This window comes from Triturus cristatus, chromosome 2_2 (assembly GCF_964204655.1).
Source record: "Triturus cristatus chromosome 2_2, aTriCri1.1, whole genome shotgun sequence".
Taxonomy (NCBI): Eukaryota; Metazoa; Chordata; class Amphibia; order Caudata; family Salamandridae; genus Triturus; species Triturus cristatus.
In genome coordinates, this window is record NC_140582.1 from 560,290,136 (window position 1) to 560,311,415 (window position 21,280).

A 21,280-nucleotide genomic window follows, 5' to 3' on the forward strand; every position below is an offset into this window, starting at 1 on the left:
ATAGTCGCCTTTTAATGAATATCACGCAAATCGTCATGGTGATAGGTATATACGGTTTGTCCAGCTTGTCCTAGGTGTTTTTATAAATATATATTTTTTTAAAATAATAAAAAACAAAGGCCGGCACCGGGGGATAGGGTCCCCGGGGTCATAAGTGGCCTGAGGAGGGGGGCAACGCAGCCCCCCTCCTAAAGAATTAAAAAAAGAAAAAGGCCATGACCTTGGGGTTGGGGTCCCCGGGGCCGATTAAGGCCTTGGGAGGGCCAAATTTATTTTTTTCAGTGATGTCATTTGAGATGGGAAATGTCCAGATAACTATAACACCCCTAAAACCTATGCTTTTTCAGTGAATTTCTAAGGTTTTTTAAATGCCAATTCCTAACTATAACGTGCATGAAACCTATGGTTTTTTCTTTGAATTTCAAAGGTTTTTTAAATGATAATTGCTATCTATAACTTATCTCTGAAGATATCATGTTTAATGATTTTTATTGGATTTGTATATTTTTCAAATTCAGTGTGTCAATTTCATTAATTACATTTTTTTTAAAATACTTTTTTATCACCATTTTTTAAAATTATTGTTTCAATTAATTCTTTTAAAAATTAAAAAATATTATTTGAACTTAATGGGTTTTTCAAACATATATTTTTATATTTTTCTAAATATTTTTTTAACTATATGTGCAAAACTTTATTTCATATATTTTTTTCACCGTTTTTGGATCCGCGCACCCTATGCGCACCGTTCTCGATTCCTACGCGATAGCATCCGCGCATGGTATGCGTCGGGTACGTGTTTAGTGCGCGATCGCAATGCGACCGGTACGCGACTCCCAGCCTATACGCGACACGTTCGATGTACATAACACGATGTTTACGCGCTTCTGCGATGCGTCATCTGCGTCTATGACGCGGTAGGTGCGCGGATCCCGTGAAATATTTAACATTTAAAAAAACATATATATATGTATTTCATGTGAATATTAATTGAAGACAAACTCTAAACTAGTCTTAAAACTAATATATTTTTACATCTAATCCTATAATTCTTTTTAATTCAATTTCGCGGATGCGCGCTGGGTGCGTGCCGCGTCAGCGCAGGGTGCGCGGATCCCATGTGACCTGCAAAAAAAGAGATTTGATTGGTTCATTACACTTCCTCTTCTAACTATTGAAAGACCTCACCCATTTCAATCATTCTTTAGACTGAGGTGCCAATTCCGATCCGGTAAAAAAATTCCCCGTCCGACTCGTATCCGGATTTTTTTCCGTCCGAATCGTCAAAGTAGCGTACAAACTGCCAAGTACGATTCGAACGGAAAAAAGTCCATACGAATCGCATTGGGAAGATTTCCCCACACGTCCTCGGGTCGGGAAAAGTCACCGACACGTCCCCGGGCGAGAAACCCACCGTGCGGAAAAATAAAGTCCGACTGCGCAAGTACGATCCCTCCCGTCCTCCCCATTTCACAACCGTACGCAAAAAACACCGTCCGAACCGAACTCCCATAGCAACCATGGAGACATGTGCCCGCATACGCGCCGAACACCCCACCACCCCCCGCCCGCGTATGTACGCCCCGAACCCCCACCCGTGTATGTACGCACCAAACACCCACCCGTGTATGTACGCCCCCGAACCCCCCCCAGCCGTGTATGTACGCACCGAACCACCAGCCGTGTATGTACGCCCCCGAACCCCCCCCAGCCGTGTATGTACGCACCGAACCACCAGCCGTGTATGTACGCACCAAACCCCCCCCCCAGCCCTGTATGTACGCACCGAACCACCAGCCGTGTATGTACGCCCCCGAACCCCCCCCAGCCGTGTATGTACGGACCGAACCACCAGCCGTGTATGTACGCACCAAACACCCACCCGTGTATGTACGCCCCCGAACCCCCCCCAGCCGTGTATGTACGCACCGAACCACCAGCCGTGTATGTACGCACCAAACACCCACCCGTGTATGTACGCCCCCGAACCCCCCCCCAGCCGTGTATGTACGCACCGAACCACCAGCCGTGTATGTACGCCCCCGAACCCCCCCCCAGCCGTGTATGTACGCACCGAACCACCAGCCGTGTATGTACGCACCAAACCCCCACCCCAGCCGTGTATGTACGCACCGAACCACCAGCCGTGTATGTACGCACCAAACACCCACCCGTGTATGTACGCCCCCGAATCCCCCCCCCAGCCGTGTATGTACGCACCGAACCACCAGCCGTGTATGTACGCACCAAACACCCACCCGTGTATGTACGCCCCCGAACCCCCCCCAGCCGTGTATGTACGCACCGAACCACCAGCCGTGTATGTACGCCCCCGAACCCCCCCCAGCCGTGTATGTACGCACCGAACCACCAGCCGTGTATGTACGCACCAAACACCCACCCGTGTATGTACGCCCCCGAACCCCCCCCAGCCGTGTATGTACGCACCGAACCACCAGCCGTGTATGTACGCCCCCGAACCCCCCCCAGCCGTGTATGTACGCACCGAACCACCAGCCGTGTATGTACGCACCAAACCCCCACCCCAGCCGTGTATGTACGCACCGAACCACCAGCCGTGTATGTACGCACCAAACACCCACCCATGTATGTACGCCCCCGAACCCCCCCCCCAGCCGTGTATGTACGCACCGAACCACCAGCCGTGTATGTACGCCCCCGAACCCCCCCCCAGCCGTGTATGTACGCACCGAACCACCAGCCGTGTATGTACGCACCAAACACCCACCCGTGTATGTACGCCCCCGAACCCCCCCCCAGCCGTGTATGTACGCACCGAACCACCAGCCGTGTATGTACGCACCAAACCCCCACCCCAGCCGTGTATGTACGCACCGAACCACCAGCCGTGTATGTACGCACCAAACACCCACCCATGTATGTACGCCCCCGAACCCCCCCCCCAGCCGTGTATGTACGCACCGAACCACCAGCCGTGTATGTACGCCCCCGAACCCCCCCCCAGCCGTGTATGTACGCACCGAACCACCAGCCGTGTATGTACGCACCAAACACCCACCCGTGTATGTACGCCCCCGAACCCCCCCCCAGCCGTGTATGTACGCACCGAACCACCAGCCGTGTATGTACGCCCCCGAACCCCCCCAGCCGTGTATGTACGCACCGAACCACCAGCCGTGTATGTACGCACCAAACCCCCACCCCAGCCGTGTATGTACGCACCGAACCACCAGCCGTGTATGTACGCACCAAACACCCACCCGTGTATGTACGCCCCCGAACCCCCCCCCAGCCGTGTATGTACGCACCGAACCACCAGCCGTGTATGTACGCACCAAACACCCACCCGTGTATGTACGCCCCCGAACCCCCCCCCAGCCGTGTATGTACGCACCGAACCACTGTGGGCCAGTGTAAGTGAACATGCACACGCATCACAGGATTCACAGACATCCACACATGTGCAGAGGTAGTATGCGTATGGTACAGACAGGTAGTTGGATGCGATATGCACTGGTCACATGTCATAGGAATAGGACAGGCCACACACATTGCCTTTGAGGAGTACATGTCGAGACAGAACATACATAGGGAGCATGTGGATATGTACTTGTGTTGATACTCCGTGTAGTTGGATACATACACACCTCATGGCAAATCACATATGTGGGCTGGTGTGCGGAACAGTGTGCCATGCCCATCGACACACAGACACATGTTGGCAGCAGCAACTGCTGACACATTGAATCACACACCTACAGCAAAATCATGGAAAGACATGCCACACACATGACATGGTTGCAGCATGCAACGCAGCCATACACGTGTCATATGTAATATTCCGTGTACCTGGCATCAGGGGACAGGTGCGGGTGTCCGTGACTGGGACATGCAAGTGACTCATGGCTCCACTAGTGTGTACGACATGCACACATGTCAAAGGAGTGCAGGGGATGTGTGGTACAATGCGCACCATCACACACGACATGTGTACACAGCTCATCGTACATGTGCTTTGCCCACACCTCAGGGGTAAAGTGCCACATCACATCCTGACACACCTGTGTCACACACAGGTGGTATTGCACAGACAATGCATTGGTGTCCACCCTTGGCAATACCTGTCCGCTCCATTCCTGTCTGTGTGCCGCCTGTCACCACTGACAGTTGTTATACGCACCGTACATACGCTCGGAGCGCGTGTATAGGGTCCCTGGGCCAATATTGCCGCTGGCGTATGCGTACGCCACAGTAGTACGGACTGTACACGCGCTTGTGCGGTCCGGATCACAATATGGGCGCTGGCGTATGCGTACGCCACAGTAGTACGGACTGTACACGCGCTTGTACGGTCCGGATCACAATATGGGCGCTGGCGTATGCGTACGCCACAGTAGTACGGACTGTACACGCGCTTGTACGGTCCGGATCACAATATGGGCGCTGGCGTATGCGTACGCCACAGTAGTACGGACTGTACACGCGCTTGTACGGTCCGGATCACAATATGGGCGCTGGCGTATGCGTACGCCACAGTAGTACGGACTGTACACGCGCTTGTACGGTCCGGATCACAATATGGGCGCTGGCGTATGCGTACGCCACAGTAGTACGGACTGTACACGCGCTTGTACGGTCCGGATCACAATATGGGCGCTGGCGTATGCGTACGCCACAGTAGTACGGACTGTACACGCGCTTGTACGGTCCGGATCACAATATGGGCGCTGGCGTATGCGTACGCCACAGTAGTACGGACTGTACACGCGCTTGTACGGTCCGTACTACTGTGGCGTACGCATACGCCAGCGCCCATATTGTGATCCGGACCGTACAAGCGCGTGTACAGTCCGTACTACTGTGGCGTACGCATACGCCAGCGCCCATATTGTGATCCGGACCGTACAAGCGCGTGTACAGTCCGTACTACTGTGGCGTACGCATACGCCAGCGCCCATATTGTGATCCGGACCGTACAAGCGCGTGTACAGTCCGTACTACTGTGGCGTACGCATACGCCAGCGCCCATATTGTGATCCGGACCGTACAAGCGCGTGTACAGTCCGTACTACTGTGGCGTACGCATACGCCAGCGCCCATATTGTGATCCGGACCGTACAAGCGCATGTACGGTCGGTATCACTGCTTGTGGGGTGCCCTAGGGCGTGGAACGCACCGTACCTGTGTGTAAATGTATGAAAACACATAGGGGACACATGAGGGACAAGTATAAGGGCCTAAATGCCTGATGGTTGCCATGGAGACTGAGTTAAATTTTTGAATTTGAGCACCAGGTGCACAGCAGAAGTCAGTTTGAAAGAATCTACATTGTTGCAATGTGGATGTTGACTTGACATCATTATCAAAACTGAAACCATGCAAAGCCACACACTGGGGTAGGTTTGAAGGGATTGGATGAAACGTAGGATGCTAATGTGACTGACCAATCAATCTGTACTCCTATACATGAACAGGCCAGCCAGGCATATATAAGGCAGCCAGGTCCCATGAGAGAGCACTTGCCTGCACATCCATTCATCCATGACCACTGCTGCTGATAGTGATTCCTCTGGCACCATGTCCAGGACTGTGGAGAGGTCACAGCCATTCACCCAGGAGGAGAACCTTGCCCTGATAGATGTGATCCTCCCACAGTTCCAGAGCCTGTATGGTCGACCAGGGGTTCAGGTGAGTGCAGACTCCACTAGCTTAGACTGTGCCCCTTTTGTGTGACAGTGACTTCTGGCATTGTGTCCATGTGTGACAGACATGCACTGTTGTTTGGAGTGGGTCCCAGGGTGTGGAAGGCCTCATGTCACCCATGCAGAGCATGCTGTGTTTCCTGTGTGCACTCCTCACTTGCATAGTGCCTACTGTGACAATGAATGCAAGGTGCATGCCACATTCTGCCTGCATACTCCTCCTGGGGATGTTGTTTCCACAGTCCTGATGTGATCCTGTGTTCCCCCCAGTGTGACAGGTGTCAGTACCCATGGATGTGTGTTTGTTCAGTGTACCTGTGCTGTGAGTGTCCAAAGGCCGTGTTCGTCCCCTGCACATTGGTGTGTGTGTTAGTCCCCTGTCATGTGGGTGAGTGCATATGGGGAGTGTTGCACACAAGCAGCATGAGGGATGGATATGGCCTGGCCATCGGATGTGAGCAGGGAGCAGTGCTGTGTGCATGCCGTGCTGAGCCAGCCCCACACCTGTGACACCCCCGTCTACTGGCACATGGGCAGAGTGAGGTGTGTACCCGCAGTTGGCAATGCCATGTGATTGTCCTGTACCTGTGTGTGTCTGTGTACTCTGCTGAGGTAGCATCAGTGTGCTGGGGCAGGTGACTGCTGTGAGGTGCTGTACATAATCCTGGTGTAGCCTGTGAGGCACAGTGTGATCCCTGGTCAGTGAGTGTGTGGTACCCCTCATGCCACCCGTGTGCTTCCACTGGCACGTAGTGCATTTGGCCTTCCACAGTGGATAATGTCCCTATGACAAAGGTGCAATTAGTTGCATGCATACCATGGCCTGTTCATAATGAGGATTGTTCTATATGTGTGTCTCTGTGTCTTTGCTCATGTGGATTAATGTATTCTCTCTTTTGCATCCTCACAGGTAGGCGCCATTGCCAAGGGGGAGATCTGGAGGGAAGCCGTCAGTGCCGTGAGGGGTACAGAGGGTCGGAGGCGGAGCCTGTCTCAGGTGAGGAAACGCTGGCAGGACATCCGGTGCTGGACGAGGAGGATTGCACGGCTCCTGCTGGGGGACTCACCTGAGAGCCGTAAGAACCGTGGCCGCCGTCGTCTGACCCACATCCAGAAGCGTGTGCTGGCGGTGGTCTTCCCCGATATGGACAGGCGCCTACAGGAGAGGCAGCAGCAGGAAGGGGGTAGGTACATGTGTGTCAGTTGTGTGTCCCCAGCCAATGTAAGTGTGCAGTTGCATGGATACACTGCCAGGGTTTGATTGTGCAGTGCGTCAACTTCTCCACAAAGTAGCACAGTGCTGTTCTCACTCCCTCCCTTCCCCTCCTTGCAATGTGTTCCCTGGTCTGTCGCCACTCTTGCACAAGGTTATTTATGCAGGCAGTTCATGCAGGTGCCCTATGCTATCAGCATCATGTGTGGGGGTGATGTGCCACAGGTATGGGGACCTTGCGTGTGCCATGGCCAATTTCAGTCATTGTGGTGTCCATGTCACTTGGCACTGATTGTGAATCACGACATAGGGGTGTGTCTCCAAAATGTACAGCCTTCCAGCATGCATGTCCAATTGTGTGCCCTCTGACATGATGTGCCTGAGTGGGAGGCCTGCTAAGTGCAGGGACGGTTGCTTAATTTGCAGTCATGTCCATCCTGGACCATGGAGGAGTGTGGGCACTACTGTGCCCTGGGGCACCTCTTCCTAGGTATCATGTGCGTCATCCAACAATATGGCCATTCACTGTGTCTTTGCCATGGGTTGCGTAGGGTGGCATTGTACCCTGGGCTCAACTGTTAGGACCTACAGGTTGCTACATGTGTCCACTGTACAGGGGGACCCATTTTGCTTGTGCATACTCACAGTGGGCATTACCTGTGTGTGTTGTTGAGACAATCTGATGATGTTTGCCTGTCAATGATGTGTGGACATGGCCACCAGGGGCTGTGTGTTTACAGTCATGAATTAGTGGAGGCCATGTGTTTCCATCCCAGAGTAAGAGGTGTACATACTTTCTCCGTCTCAATGAGATTGTCTCAGGTGTGGGTGGTTTGTGCGTACAAGGCCTACATGTCAGAAGCTTCATCCTCCTTGCTGGGTTTAGCCTGTGTGTGATGTTTGACTGGACATACGCTCAAGGTGCAGTGACCCTGTCATGTGTGGCCTGGTTTCATGTATTGCCTTTGCAGCATGCGGCAAGAGTAAATGGATATGATTCATGCTCATCCCTTTTTAACGACGCAGTGTGGTGCAGGTGCTGTGCACATTTGTCCCCAGAGGCTGACTCCTCTCTAAAATTTCAGGTGCAGTGATTTGCTGTTGTGTCATGATCTCCATTGTGTCTCAGTGGCATGGTGGGTAGAAAAACTGTGTGTTCCATGGCCTACATGTGTACATTGTTTTGTAGGTGTTACTCCTGTTGCTTTTCAGGCTATGCAATGTGACCTATGTATATTTGACTCATGTGACATAAGTGTACAGGTGTCTGATTTTCTCCTGTCTCTTCACCTTGCCCACAGCATCGCCGGGGGACACGGAAGGAGACACTAGCACGGACCGGGAGGAGAGATTGAGCACCAGTACCAGCAGTGCTGTCCTGTCTGGCACATGGAGTGGCACGGAGGCCGAAGGGAGTGAGGCGGAGGACCTGTTGACTGCCAACACAGACTATGACGCAGACGGGTCCGAGGCTGAGCTCCCAGAGGTGGCGGAGTCTGCCCCCCCAGCTGATGGCAGCCCTCCACATCCCCCCGCCACCTCAGGTTCCATCACCGGCCTCCCACATGCTCGTGGCCCTTCCCTCCGTGCTCGGTCCCCACATGTCTCCTTCCTGCCAGGCACCGCACCCCCTGCCCCTGTCACCACTGCTGCGGTGAGTGCGGAGTCTGTGGACATCCTGAGGCAGTTGCAGGTTGGTCAGACTGCGATGCTAAATGTCCTCCATGCCCACACCCAGGTGCTGACCCAGATGGAGGCATACATGGAGGGCATGTCGGCTGCGCAGTCTGACCAACGGCAGTTGCTGAGGTCCATAGACTCCACACTGACTGCAGCACTGGATCTCCTGCAGCGCTGCGTAACACCCCCTACCCCTGCCCCATCCACAATTCCCACTCCCGTGCCTGTCCCACGCACATCCAGACGTCAGCGTGCACGCACCCCAACAGACACAGGCACCACACCACCAGGGAAGTCGAAGCGCACACCTCCTGTCACGCACACACAGGGTGAGGAAGGCACACCCACTGGGTCGGGGGGGAAACGTAGAACACGCAGCCACAGTGGGAGTCCGCATTCCACACAACCCACTCCCTCCAAATCCACTCCCCTTAGCTCTCCTGGCCAACAGTCAGTGACAGCATCATCCACTGCGAGTGTGCCCCCCAGCCCCAGGATGACACCACCCCGCAAGCGGTGGAGGCGGGACCCGGCCAGGGGAGTTGAGTCCCCCACCCTGTCCACACCCTCCCCCAGTGGCGCTGCGACCCATCCCTTTGCCCCCCCCCCCTCCTTGGGGCCTGTGGTTGGATTGGGTACGGGGGAGTCGCTGGGGGAACTTGCCGACGTGTGCAGCGCCATTCTGTCCTCCACCTTTGGCGCTGGCACCCCCCCTGTGGCAGATTCATCCCTCCCTGCACCCACAACACCTACCCTTTCCCCTCCTGTCCCTGCGGTGCCTGTTTCCACCCTCCCCCCTGATGCCCCCTCTTCTGTGGATGAAATGGACTTGTGAACTGTGCAGGCAAGCTAGGGGACACACGTCCCGATGTGTACCCCCCCCCCGGACATTGCTGCTGGGCTGGCCCATGGCCCTTGTACATAGTGGACATTTTCTCTGATATATTTTCCTGCTGAATAAAGCCTTTTCTTTTTGTTTTGCACACTGATGCTTTCCTGGACTTGCTGTTGGTGCTGGTGCTCCCTGCGTTGGGGTGGTGATAATGTGTTAGGGGTCTGTGAAATGTTGGAGTGTGCTGCTCATGGGGTGTACCCTGCCATCTGCGTGCCATCACAAAGGTCTCTGCAAATGGTATTTGGTCATGTTTGCTCTCACTGTATGGTGACATTGTCCCAAGGTGTGTTCCGTCCTCTGTGGCCCAGGCCATTTTTCCTGCAGGGTGTCTCCCAAATGCTGTGCTGTGCTGTGTCTACATTTCCTGGATGTGTGAGGGTTGCCTTTCAATATAGCCATGCTGGCTCAGCGATGGCTCCGCCTGCATCTGGGGTATCACCCTTGTAGGTCACTGAACTTGTTGATGGGGTATATTGTCCGATGTCTGGGCACTGCTGGGAGTGATAGGTACACACCCCTCCTGTGTCTGGGCACTGCTGGGAGTGATAGGCACACACCCCTCCTGTGTCTGGGCACTGCTGGGAGGACCCTGCACCCACCCCTCCTGTGTCTGGGCACTGCTGGGGGTGTTTTGCACACCCCATTCTTATAGCAGGTTCGGTGCGTACATGCACGGGTGGGGGTTTGGTGCGTACATACACGGGTGGGGGTTCGGTCCGTACATACACGGGTGGGGTGGGGGTTCGGTCCGTACATACACGGGTGGGGGTTCGGGGCGTACATACTCTGCTGGGGTGGGGGTTCGGTCCGTACATACACGGGTGGTGGTTCGGTGCGTACATACACGGCTGGGGTGGGTGTTAGGTGCGTACATACACGGGTGGGGGTTTGGTGCGTACATACACGGCTGGGGGGGGTTCGGGGGCGTACATACACGGGTGGTGGTTCGGTGCGTACATACACGGGTGGTGGTTCGGTGCGTACATACACGGCTGGGGTGGGGGTTTGGTGCGTACATACACGGCTGGTGGTTCGGTGCGTACATACACGGCTGGGGTGGGGGTTTGGTGCGTACATACACGGCTGGTGGTTCGGTGCGTACATACACGGCTGGGGGGGGGTTCGGGGGCGTACATACACGGGTGGTGGTTTGGTGCGTACATACACGGCTGGGGTGGGGGTTCGGTCCGTACATACACGGGTGGGGGTTCGGGGCGTACATACTCTGCTGGGGTGGGGGTTCGGTCCGTACATACACGGGTGGGGGTTCGGTCCGTACATACACGGGTGGGGGTTCGGGGCGTACATACTCTGCTGGGGTGGGGGTTCGGGGGCGTACATACACGGGTGGTGGTTCGGTGCGTACATACACGGGTGGTGGTTCGGTGCGTACATACACGGCTGGGGTGGGGGTTTGGTGCGTACATACACGGCTGGTGTGGTGGTTTGGTGCGTACATACACGGGTGGGGGTTTGGTGCGTACATACACGGCTGGGGGTTCGGGGCGTACATACCAGGGTGGGGTGGGGGTTCGGGGCGTACATGCACGGGTGGCGCTTGGGTGCGTACATACACGGGTGGGGGTTCGGGGCGTACATACCAGGGTGGGGTGGGGGTTCGGGGCGTACATACACGGGTGGCGCTTGGGTGCGTACATACACGGGTGGCGGTTCGGGGCGTACATACACGGGTGGGGGTTCGGGGCGTACATACACGAGTGGGGGTTCGGGGCGTACATGCACGGGTGGGGGTACGGGCCGTACTTCCACGGGTGGGGGTACGGTCCGTACATACCCCTGCCCACGCTCTGCGTGCCTGGGTACGGGCCGTACCCATGCCTTTGGTGTGTGGGTACGGTGCGTCCCACCATTGTTGCGGGCCGTGGGGTCCGCACCGTACACAGGCCTTGGGGGCGTGGCTACGGGTCGTACCACGCGTACCCCTACATGACCCCAGCAATGCTGGTACGAGCTGTACCAAGGCCTTTCTGACGTGGGTACGGGCCGTACCGCTATTGTTGGAGTGACGTAGGGGGACGCGTGGTACGTTCCGTACCCACGCTCTTGCGGCCTGGGTAGGGTACGTACCGGTTCGCGTGACCATCCACTTCCGTTGTGGCGGACGCTTGCGTTGCTGGCCTTGCCCCCACCCCCTGGAAGTGACCAGGCCCTGATGGTCAGGTATGTCCAGGCCATGTGTGATTTGGTACCATGTGTTGGTGTTGTGTGTCCTGCCCCTGCCCCCCCCTTTGCCCCTGGTTGTTGTGCTGACCTTCTGCGGCGTCTGCGTCGGTTCCTGTACGCCAGGTGGACTGCTAGGAGGGCAGGGATGGCACGTAGGTTCGGGTCCATGTCTGTTCGTCGCGTCCAGCTGCTCCTTGCGTGTGTCGTCCTGATTTCCCGGCAGTTTTTGGCAGCCGGTAAATATTTTCCGTGCGGGATGACGTCGGTTCGAATCGTACTTCCTGGTTCGTGAAACGTAGGCTGGATGCGTACCGACGTCACGTCGGCTCCTTTCAGGATCGGAATTGTGTTTAGTTTCTGTTCGGTCGGTGTTTTGTTCGAATCGTACGGAAATGGTGTTTCCGTATGAATCGTACTTGCATTTTCGGATGGATTTCGCACCGGGTACGAGTCGGACGGAGAAAAGGCTCCGTCCGACGGTTCGTACCCGGTTTTTACCGGATCGGAATTGGCACCTAAGTTTACACTTAGCTCTAACTTTTTTCAACCAAAAATGGCTTCAGGGCAGCAGGCATCACCTGCATCTCCTCATACTTCTGAGGATGAATTTTTGGAGGAGGCACCACCCAAAGAACGTTTTTCTTCAGTGGTGTGGACATTTTTTACTTTTCCCGAGGGGCAGAATAAGACCAATGCCACCTTGGTCATGTGCAAGATTTGCAAAAGAGTGCTGTCATGAGGGGATCCTAACAAGAAATACTCGTGTGGCACGGCAAGTATGATGAAGCACCTGAGGAGCCTTCATCCAAACAATCTTGTACGACAAGAGTGCAAACGGATGAGAAACACTCCTGCTCTTGCGCCTTCCACCTCATCGCAGCCGAGCACATCAAGAGTGCATCCATCAGCCCAAACCTTGGACATCCGTCCTCAATTTCAATTTTTAAAAGTGCTCTGCACTAAGTGCGATAAGACTTTGTGCTATGGTGTGCAGTCGATCGATCTGATCTGCCGCCGGCAAGAAAGTCACATTTGCTAGTTTTTTTTAGTTTTTTTTATTGTTCCCTGAAGTTCATTGTTTGGTTTCTCCTGTTTTGTTTTTTGTTTTGTTTTTGCAGAAAAAACAAAAAAAATTAAGAATTGTTCAGAAAACCCCCAAAAAATTATAAAAGAAGAAAGAAGAAAAAAAAAGTTCTTGTAAGAACTAACTTTCCTGGTTAAAAAAAAGAGCTAAATTTCTTTGTTAGTGTTAGTTTAGATGAATGTATGTGTAGTACGTAATTGACTGAATGAATGCATTAGTAGCGTATGGTGAATGTATAAGTGCAGAGCTATGAGGAAGTGCTGCAGCATCACACAGTAACCTCTTTAACTGCAGTGTGCTGTAGTACTTCCGAAGCACAGGGATACAACATATTACATAAATATGTTGCAAATCTATGCTTCTGTCTGCACGGCTGCTTAAACTGCAACCATGTTGTGACAAAGGCACCCTTGCACCATAGTGCAAGGATATCTGTGTCATGTGCTTTTAGTTTTTCTACAGGAAGACACACCTTCCTGCACAAAAACAATGAGATAATGCATTTTTCTCCTTCAATGTATGCTCAGCATGCATTGAAGATATAAAAATGTGGAGAAATTAAAACAATTCTCCTTGTTGTGCTTTCCTACACCAATTTTAGAATGGGGCACCATTCACACACATATCGAGATTTATGATTTATGATAAATCTAGACATGTGTCTTGTTCTCTGAGTATTAAGTGCAATCATGCACAACAACACTTATAGAACACCCTTTCAACACAAAGTGGTCTGCATGATGAGGTTGTATTTACATGGAGTATAAAAAGTGCACAGAGTGCCTTTTCCTCTCTTTGTAAATATGAAAGAGTGCCTTACACAATAACTATGTTACAAAAAGTGACATATTTCCATTTTTAAAATTCCTTGCGAATGATAAAAGGTAAGCACAGAGTTTTGTCTGCAAAGATGTTCAAAGAAGAATGATTGAAATAATTGCGGTCCTTCAATAGCTAAAATAGGAAATATTATGAACCCCTCAAATCTCTTTTTTTGCAGGTCACATGATATCTGATTATGGTCAGATTTCAAAACTACAAAGGTATAAACAGAGTGTTTTTAGAAACATGTTTCAACTTTGTAGCTTCTTGCAGACCTCCTCATTCTGCATATTGAGACTTAGTTAAACTTACCTTCACAGTAATAGGAATAAAAAATGGTACACATTTTTTTCACATTTTCATTCCAATCTAAATTCATAAAAATTGCTTATTTTAAAATTTAGATATGTGAAAGAAAAGGAAAAAAATATTATAACATGTAATAATACATTTTTTACAACACAGCATAATTTCCACAAAGTAATTTTTTTGCCTTTTTTGCTGTTCTCAGAATATATTAAATTTCACCAGAATAGTGATTTCAATCGTACTCATCACTTAACAGCGGGCAAAACAAAAACAATCTCAAAGATTGGTAAAAAAAAAACAACATGCTATTCTCAAAAAAAAAAACAAGATACAAATCACAGATATATAAAATGCATACAGCTAACAAAATTTTATAAGTTTAACTTACAAAAACTATAAATGTTGTCGCTTTAAAATATTCACCGAATCTAAGGATGAATTTTTGGAGGATGCACCACGCCCACAACGTTTTCCTTCAGTGGTGTGGAAATTTTCTACTTTTCTCGAGGGGCAAACAAAGACCAATGCCACCTTCGTAACGCGCAAGATTTGCAAAAGAGTTCTGTTGTGAGGGGATCCTAACAAAAAATACTCGTGCGGCACAGCAAGTATGATGAAACACCTAAGGACCCTTCTTCCAAACAATCTTGCACGAGAAGAGTGGAAACAGATGAGAAACACTCCTGTTCTGTATCTGTAAAAAAGAATCACAAATAAATGTATTTTAATAACTTTCAAATGTATACTATTCCATTACTGTACAAACACATTTTATATAAAAACTGACTAAGAAACTATAGCCCTGAACCACAAGTGTGACGATGGTTAAACACTACACACATAGTGCATACTACTTTGAAGCAGTTCATGCCCTAAAGCCTACCTCACTAAAAGACTACATGCTAACTGACTAAATGATTACAGTACTATAAGGAGACACACTGGGTGAGTGACAGGGTGTTTGCTAGAAGTGTGTGAATACTAACTAGGGAATTGAAGGTGTGAAAGACAACTGTGTAGGTGATTAGAGGACTGCATCCATACTGCATAGGCAGTTAAAGCAGTCCATGTGCTAAGGCCTGGCTCACTGCATGACTTCTTGGGTACTGACTGAATGATTAGAGTACAGCAAGGAGAGTGCCTAGGTGAATTTATAAGTGGTAGGCTTTTCGCACAGGGAATGGATTAGTACTTGGTACAGAATGGGTCACTAAAGGAGTGCAAAGGGAGTGACAGGATGTTTGCTGGACTGTATGGATACTGACTAGGGAATTGAAAGTGTGAAAGACAAGTGTCTAGGTGGTTAGAAGACTGCATACATAGTGAATAGGGGTTTGAAGCAGTCCATGTGCTAAGGCCTGGCTCAGTGCATGAATACTTAGGCACTGACTGAATGATTAGAGTACTCCAAAGATAGTATATTGGTGAATTTATAAGTGTTTGGGTTTTGGCACAGTGAATGGATTAGTACATGATGCTGAATGGGTCACTAGAGATCTGCAAAGGGAGTTATAGGGTGTTTCCTGGAAGTGTATGGATACTGACTAGCGAATTGAAAATGTGAAAGACAAGTGTATAGTATGTTAGAAGACTGCATGCACACTGCATAGACATTTGAAACAATCTATGTGGTAATGTATGGTTCACAACATGAGTACTTGGAAACTGACTAAATCATCAGACTACTGCTAGGTTAGTGCCTGGGTAAAACTTTAAAATTTTCAGTTCTGGCACAGTGAAGAGAATAGTAAATGGCACTGCACTTTAGTGTCAAACCCTGACTCATTTTATCAATGCATAAGCAAAGAATAGCTTCTAAAGCTACTAAAACTTGACAACATGACCGATTTTAAAACAGTTATCTGTCATCAAATACACTATGATACCAAATGCTTCTCTCACAATCCTTACCCAAATGTACACAGACTCACAGTGTGATTTTAGACAAGCAACACTATCCCTAGCAGTTTACCAAAACTCATTCACTAGTCTAGAAGAGGTAATGGTACTGCACACAATCTACATATTTAAGTACAGCACATTAGTGTCAAAGCATGACTCATTTAATCAACGCATAAGCAAAGACTAGCTTCTAATGCTACTAAAACTTGACAACATGACAGGTTTTAAAAGAGTTATCTGCTAAAAAATACACGATGTTACCAAATGCTTCTCTCACAGTGGTTTCCAAATGCACACAGACTCACAGTGTGATTCTAGACAACAACCACTATACCTAGGACTTTACCAAAAATCATTCACTACTGTGGAACTGATAAGGGAACTGCACACAATCTACATATTTCAGGACTGCACTTTTCTGTCAAAGCCTGACTCATTTAATAAAAGCATAATCAAAAACTGGCTTCTAATTCTACTAAAACTTGACAACATGACAGGTTTTAAAAAAGTTATCTGTCAGAAAATACACAATGTTACCAAATGCTTCTCTCACAGTGGTTCCCAAATACACACTAACTCACAGTGTGATTCTAGACAAGCACCACTATCCCTAGGAGTTTACCAAAATGCATTCACTACAGTGCAAGTGGTAAGGGAACTGCACACAATCTACATATTTCAGGACTGCACTTTTGTGTCAGAGCCTGACTCATTTAATCAAAGCATAAGCAAAAACTGCCTTCTAATGCTACTAAAACTTGACAACAAGACACGTTTTAAAACAGTTATCTGTCAGCAAATACACAATATTACCACACACTTCTCTCACAGTGGTTCCCAAATGCACACAGACTCACAGTGTGATTCTAGACAAGCAACACTATCCCTAGCAGCTTACCAAAACGCATTCACTACTGTGCAAGGGGTAAGGAGACTACACACAATCTACATATTAAAGTACAGCACATTAGTCTCAAAGCATGACTTATTTTATCAATGCATAAGCAAAGACTGGCTTCTAATGCTACTAAAACTTGACAACATGACAGGTTATAAAACAGTTATCTGTCAGCAAATACATGATGTTACCAAATGCTTCTCTCACAGTGGTTCCCAAATGCACACATACTCACTGTGTGATTCTAGACAAACAACACTATCCCTTGCACTACACCAAAACACATTTCTTCATCTAGAAGAAGTACTACATTTTAGTATAGAAACATAACATAACTCATTTCACAAATTCATAAACAATGACTGGTTTCTAATTCTACCAAAATATAAAAACAGCACAGTTATCTGTCTGCAAACCCATAAAAAAACACAAATGATTATCACAGAATGGGTTCTACATGCACACACACTGTCAATAAGATTGTAGAGAAAAAAAGTACTCCCTACAATTTAGCAGGAGAAATACATTAGTCTGATTAAAATCAAAATAGTCTACATACATCCCCTCACAATTAAATAACTCACCTTTCAAGTTGTTTTGTAGATTAAGAAGTATATCAGTCACTCACCATATTTTCTTTTACAGAATCTCTGCACTGTGCACCTCACAGCAAAAACAAAGAATGGAAAAGTTTCCCTTACATTTTCCACACATATACATGTAAACATCAAATCACAATCCTTCACACATAAACTCAAAAGCAAACACACATTTCTATTGGTTAAACATTTCAACCCTTTCCAACTGAAATACATTTCAACCCTTCCCCCAATCTGCCTTCTACCTGTTACCATAGAAACAGCTCATGGAACACTGCACTGTGCACACAGGTCACAAGTTCAGCACACAATGTTGCTAAACAAGACAGGAAGTGTGCTTGACTTTTCAACATATCAGCTTATCATATATAATGTTCCTTACAATCTGTTTTTGTCAACCAATAAGAATCATACCTTTAAAAAACAGAAATATACACCCTACCTTTCAGTGTAGAAAGTAGTCATACAACCAATGATTTCTTGTCTTTTTTCCCCCAAAAATTCCGTGGATTTCGCCGTTTTTTTTTTTTGAAAAGGGGACCCCATGGGGTCCTTCTAGGACCTACTAAGCACCTCTAGAGGGTCAGAGTATTTCCACTCTGACCCCTTTATATGGTTTACACACTTATTCCCCTTGCTTATTCAGCCTCGCTTCTACCGAGGCAGAAAATGGCCGCCAACAGTTCCTGGTTTCTAATGTAGACAGACACTCAACAGCCAATTAGCATTCAGCGCACGATCGGGAGGGTGCGCGCATGGTTCGGGGAGGGTGCGCTACAGTGCGGGTAGGGTCCGCTGATCCTCCCCGGCCATAGATATTTATGTACTTCTAACTCTAATTTTCTCAGGAACTACTAAACGGATTCACACCATTTATGCAAAAGGCACGAGTGTGAACTGAGGACTACCTCTTTGCCAAATTTGGTGTCATTCCGTTCAGCGGTTCGGGCTGTAGCTGCGACAACAGATCCTATGGGAAATTGCATGGGGAAAACGCTACACGCCTCCACTATGTCACAAAAAGTGATGTACTGGTGGCGCAGGGGGCTCATAAATCTGCCCCCCAGTCTGCACAACAAACTGTTACATACTCGTATACTCATCAAGCATCTTACCCACCTTTTAATAAATAAATAAAAACACTCAAACTAGCAATCATAGATCATCTCATGTAGCTTGAATATTTTTTCTTAAATATTTCATACTTTTTTTCAACACTCTCAGATACACATGTACCTTTTCAAGCATATTTTGTCTCTGAATTAAATGCAATTCACATACGTGAAAAAACAGAAGCTCAAAACCATATTTAGCTTGGTTCCTTTTATGACTTAAAGAGTACAGTACAATTTATTAGCAAACCCTCACTAGGAAATCTAACCCTTGTTCACAACGAGTCTAAAGAGCTCTAATTTCTTAAAATAGACAACTCTCTTTTTAACACCCTTCCTCCAATACACTCTCAGCACATAGCAACCTACTAAAATTAGTGGTTACAGGTTCACAGCACATAGTAAAAGAACCATAGAAGTTACAAAATGAGCTGTAGCAGGCGGGGTTTACAGTATAGAATTAAAAGCATATCCAAGTCTGAATTGCATGTTTTCATTTTTCCTGCAGCCAATAATAGATCTAATTACTTTTACTTTCAAGACACTACCTAATTGTATTCACCTCCATTTTCACAACATCCAATCAAGTATATTTTAAAAACCAGACGCACAACTTCATTTTAACTGCCTTTCATTTTGAAAACTGTCTCATTCAGCTACAGCCTTCTCCTGTCTGCTACTGCTGCTTCCTTCATTTAGTTAGAGTCTTGATTGTGGGCCACAGCTATGTCATTTGGGCTAGAGAGGCTGCTGGAAAAACTGAAATTGACAGGTACTAAGGCTTGCTTGATATGGACATTACTTGGGTTGGCCAGAGAGGGTTGAAATGGCATCAATTGTTGCCTTTGGTTAAAAGCATTGAATATTCCCAAGCCCGTTACCTCATGATTGTGCACTGTGATGGCACTGACTGGGGTAGGACTGGACATCCTACTGAAGTATACAGTTGCACAATTAATGACACTTTCCCTTATACTGTGTTAGTGTACTTCAACATATGTTGAATGCAGAAATGGAAATAGTCTAATCAATTCTGTCCACAAATTAACAAAGCCAGGAAACATGTTAATAAAACTGTTTCTGCATTCCTCAGAGACCATAGCAGAGGCTCTATCTCCAACAACAAGCTCCATTTTAAAATGCATGGAATCTACAGAAGTGATGGAGCTTACTTTACAGATGAAGGCAACAGGGTATTTCTTAGCAACCTGAAACTCTGCATCCGGTCTTATCTGTAGCTGTCATATACACACAATGAACACAAAAGCTCTTCTTAGAGCCACGTTAGAGCCCAAAATATTGTTAATTCTTTTAATAAATATCTTTTTTTTTCAATTTTGTAAAATATTTGCAATGACGTTGCGATATTCCTGAAAACATTGCAAAATCGCAAAACAAAAGCAGACATTGAATAGCCACCAGAACATTTAAAATGTATAACTATATAATTGATTCTATCACACTGGATAAATCACTATCTGAATAACTCTATAAAGACATGTATAATTCTCTGAATGTGTCTGTGATAGTGTGTTTGAGTGTTTGAGTAGGATCTGGGACTGGGCATGTGAGTGTGTAAGTGAGTTTCTGAGTGGTTGTATAAGTGTCTGAGTGGGTCTGTGAGTAAATTTGTGAGCGTCTGCGTGGACCTTGAGTCGATGCCTAAGAATCTGAGTATGTCTGTGAGTGGGTGTATCAGTCTCAAAGTAGGTCTGTGAGTGGGTGCATGAGTGTCTGAGTGGGATCTGTGAGTGAATAAACGAGTGTCCGACTAGGTCTGTGAGTGAGTATATGAGTCTCTGAGTGGGTCTGTGAGAGGATGTATGAGTCTCTGAGTGGCCTGTGAGTGTCTGAGTGGGTCTGTTAGTGGGTGCCACAGTCTCTGACAGGGTCTGTGAGTGGATTCAATAGGTGCATAAGTGTCTATATAAGTCTCTGAGTGAGCGCATGAGAATATGTGTGGGTCTCTGAGTGAGTGCATGAGAGTCTAATTGAATCTGTGAGTGGATGCATCAGCTTCTGTGGGGATCTATGAGTGGGTTTGTGAATCTTTGAGTGGGACTGTAAGTGAGTGCATGAGTGCCTGAGTGGGTGTGAGCGGGTAAATGAATCTCTGAGTGGATCTGTGAGTGGGGGCATAATTCTCTGACTCGGTCTGTCACTGGGCGCATCCGTCTCTGAGTCGGTAGGTGACTGGGTGTGTGAATGCCTAACTGAAACTGAGGGTGTGTCTATAAACATATATTTTTTTTTGTTATTTTCAGGGATGTTTGCATATTCATCGCACGCTATATTCACAAATTTGTTGCGACTTTACATGGGCATCGCGCTGATGGTCGTGGTGAATTTGAAAATATTGTGTGTACAAACAACATATTTTACTCATAAAGAGTTCCTCAAGCACCCCTATGTTCCTCTCACTGTGTCAGGGCACATGCAACCTGACTCCTACGCCACTTTCTACCATTTTTTTTGCACCCCAGGGACTGCTCTGATGACATAAAATGGCAGCCAGAACTCTCTGCTTAAGTTGCAGCCAGCCAATCACGGCATTCGTATTGGCTCAAAACATTTCAGGTTAATTGCAAAATCGATGTGAATTAGCCGTAATGGCAGATATACACATTTGAATTTTCTCAAATTTCTGCCCAACTACTAAACAGATTTACACCAAATAAGATAAAGCATAATCTTTGAACCAAAATCTACCGTCCTTCCAAATTTTGTGTAATTCCGTCCAACAGTTCAGACTGCAGTCGCGTGTAAAGCTCCTATGGGAATGAGCATGGGAAACACACTTTTTTTGAAACACACTTTTTCTCAGCCCCGCTAAACAGATTACCCCAAAACGTCCTATGCACAAGAATCACCGGCATACTTTTTTGCAAAATATTTTGT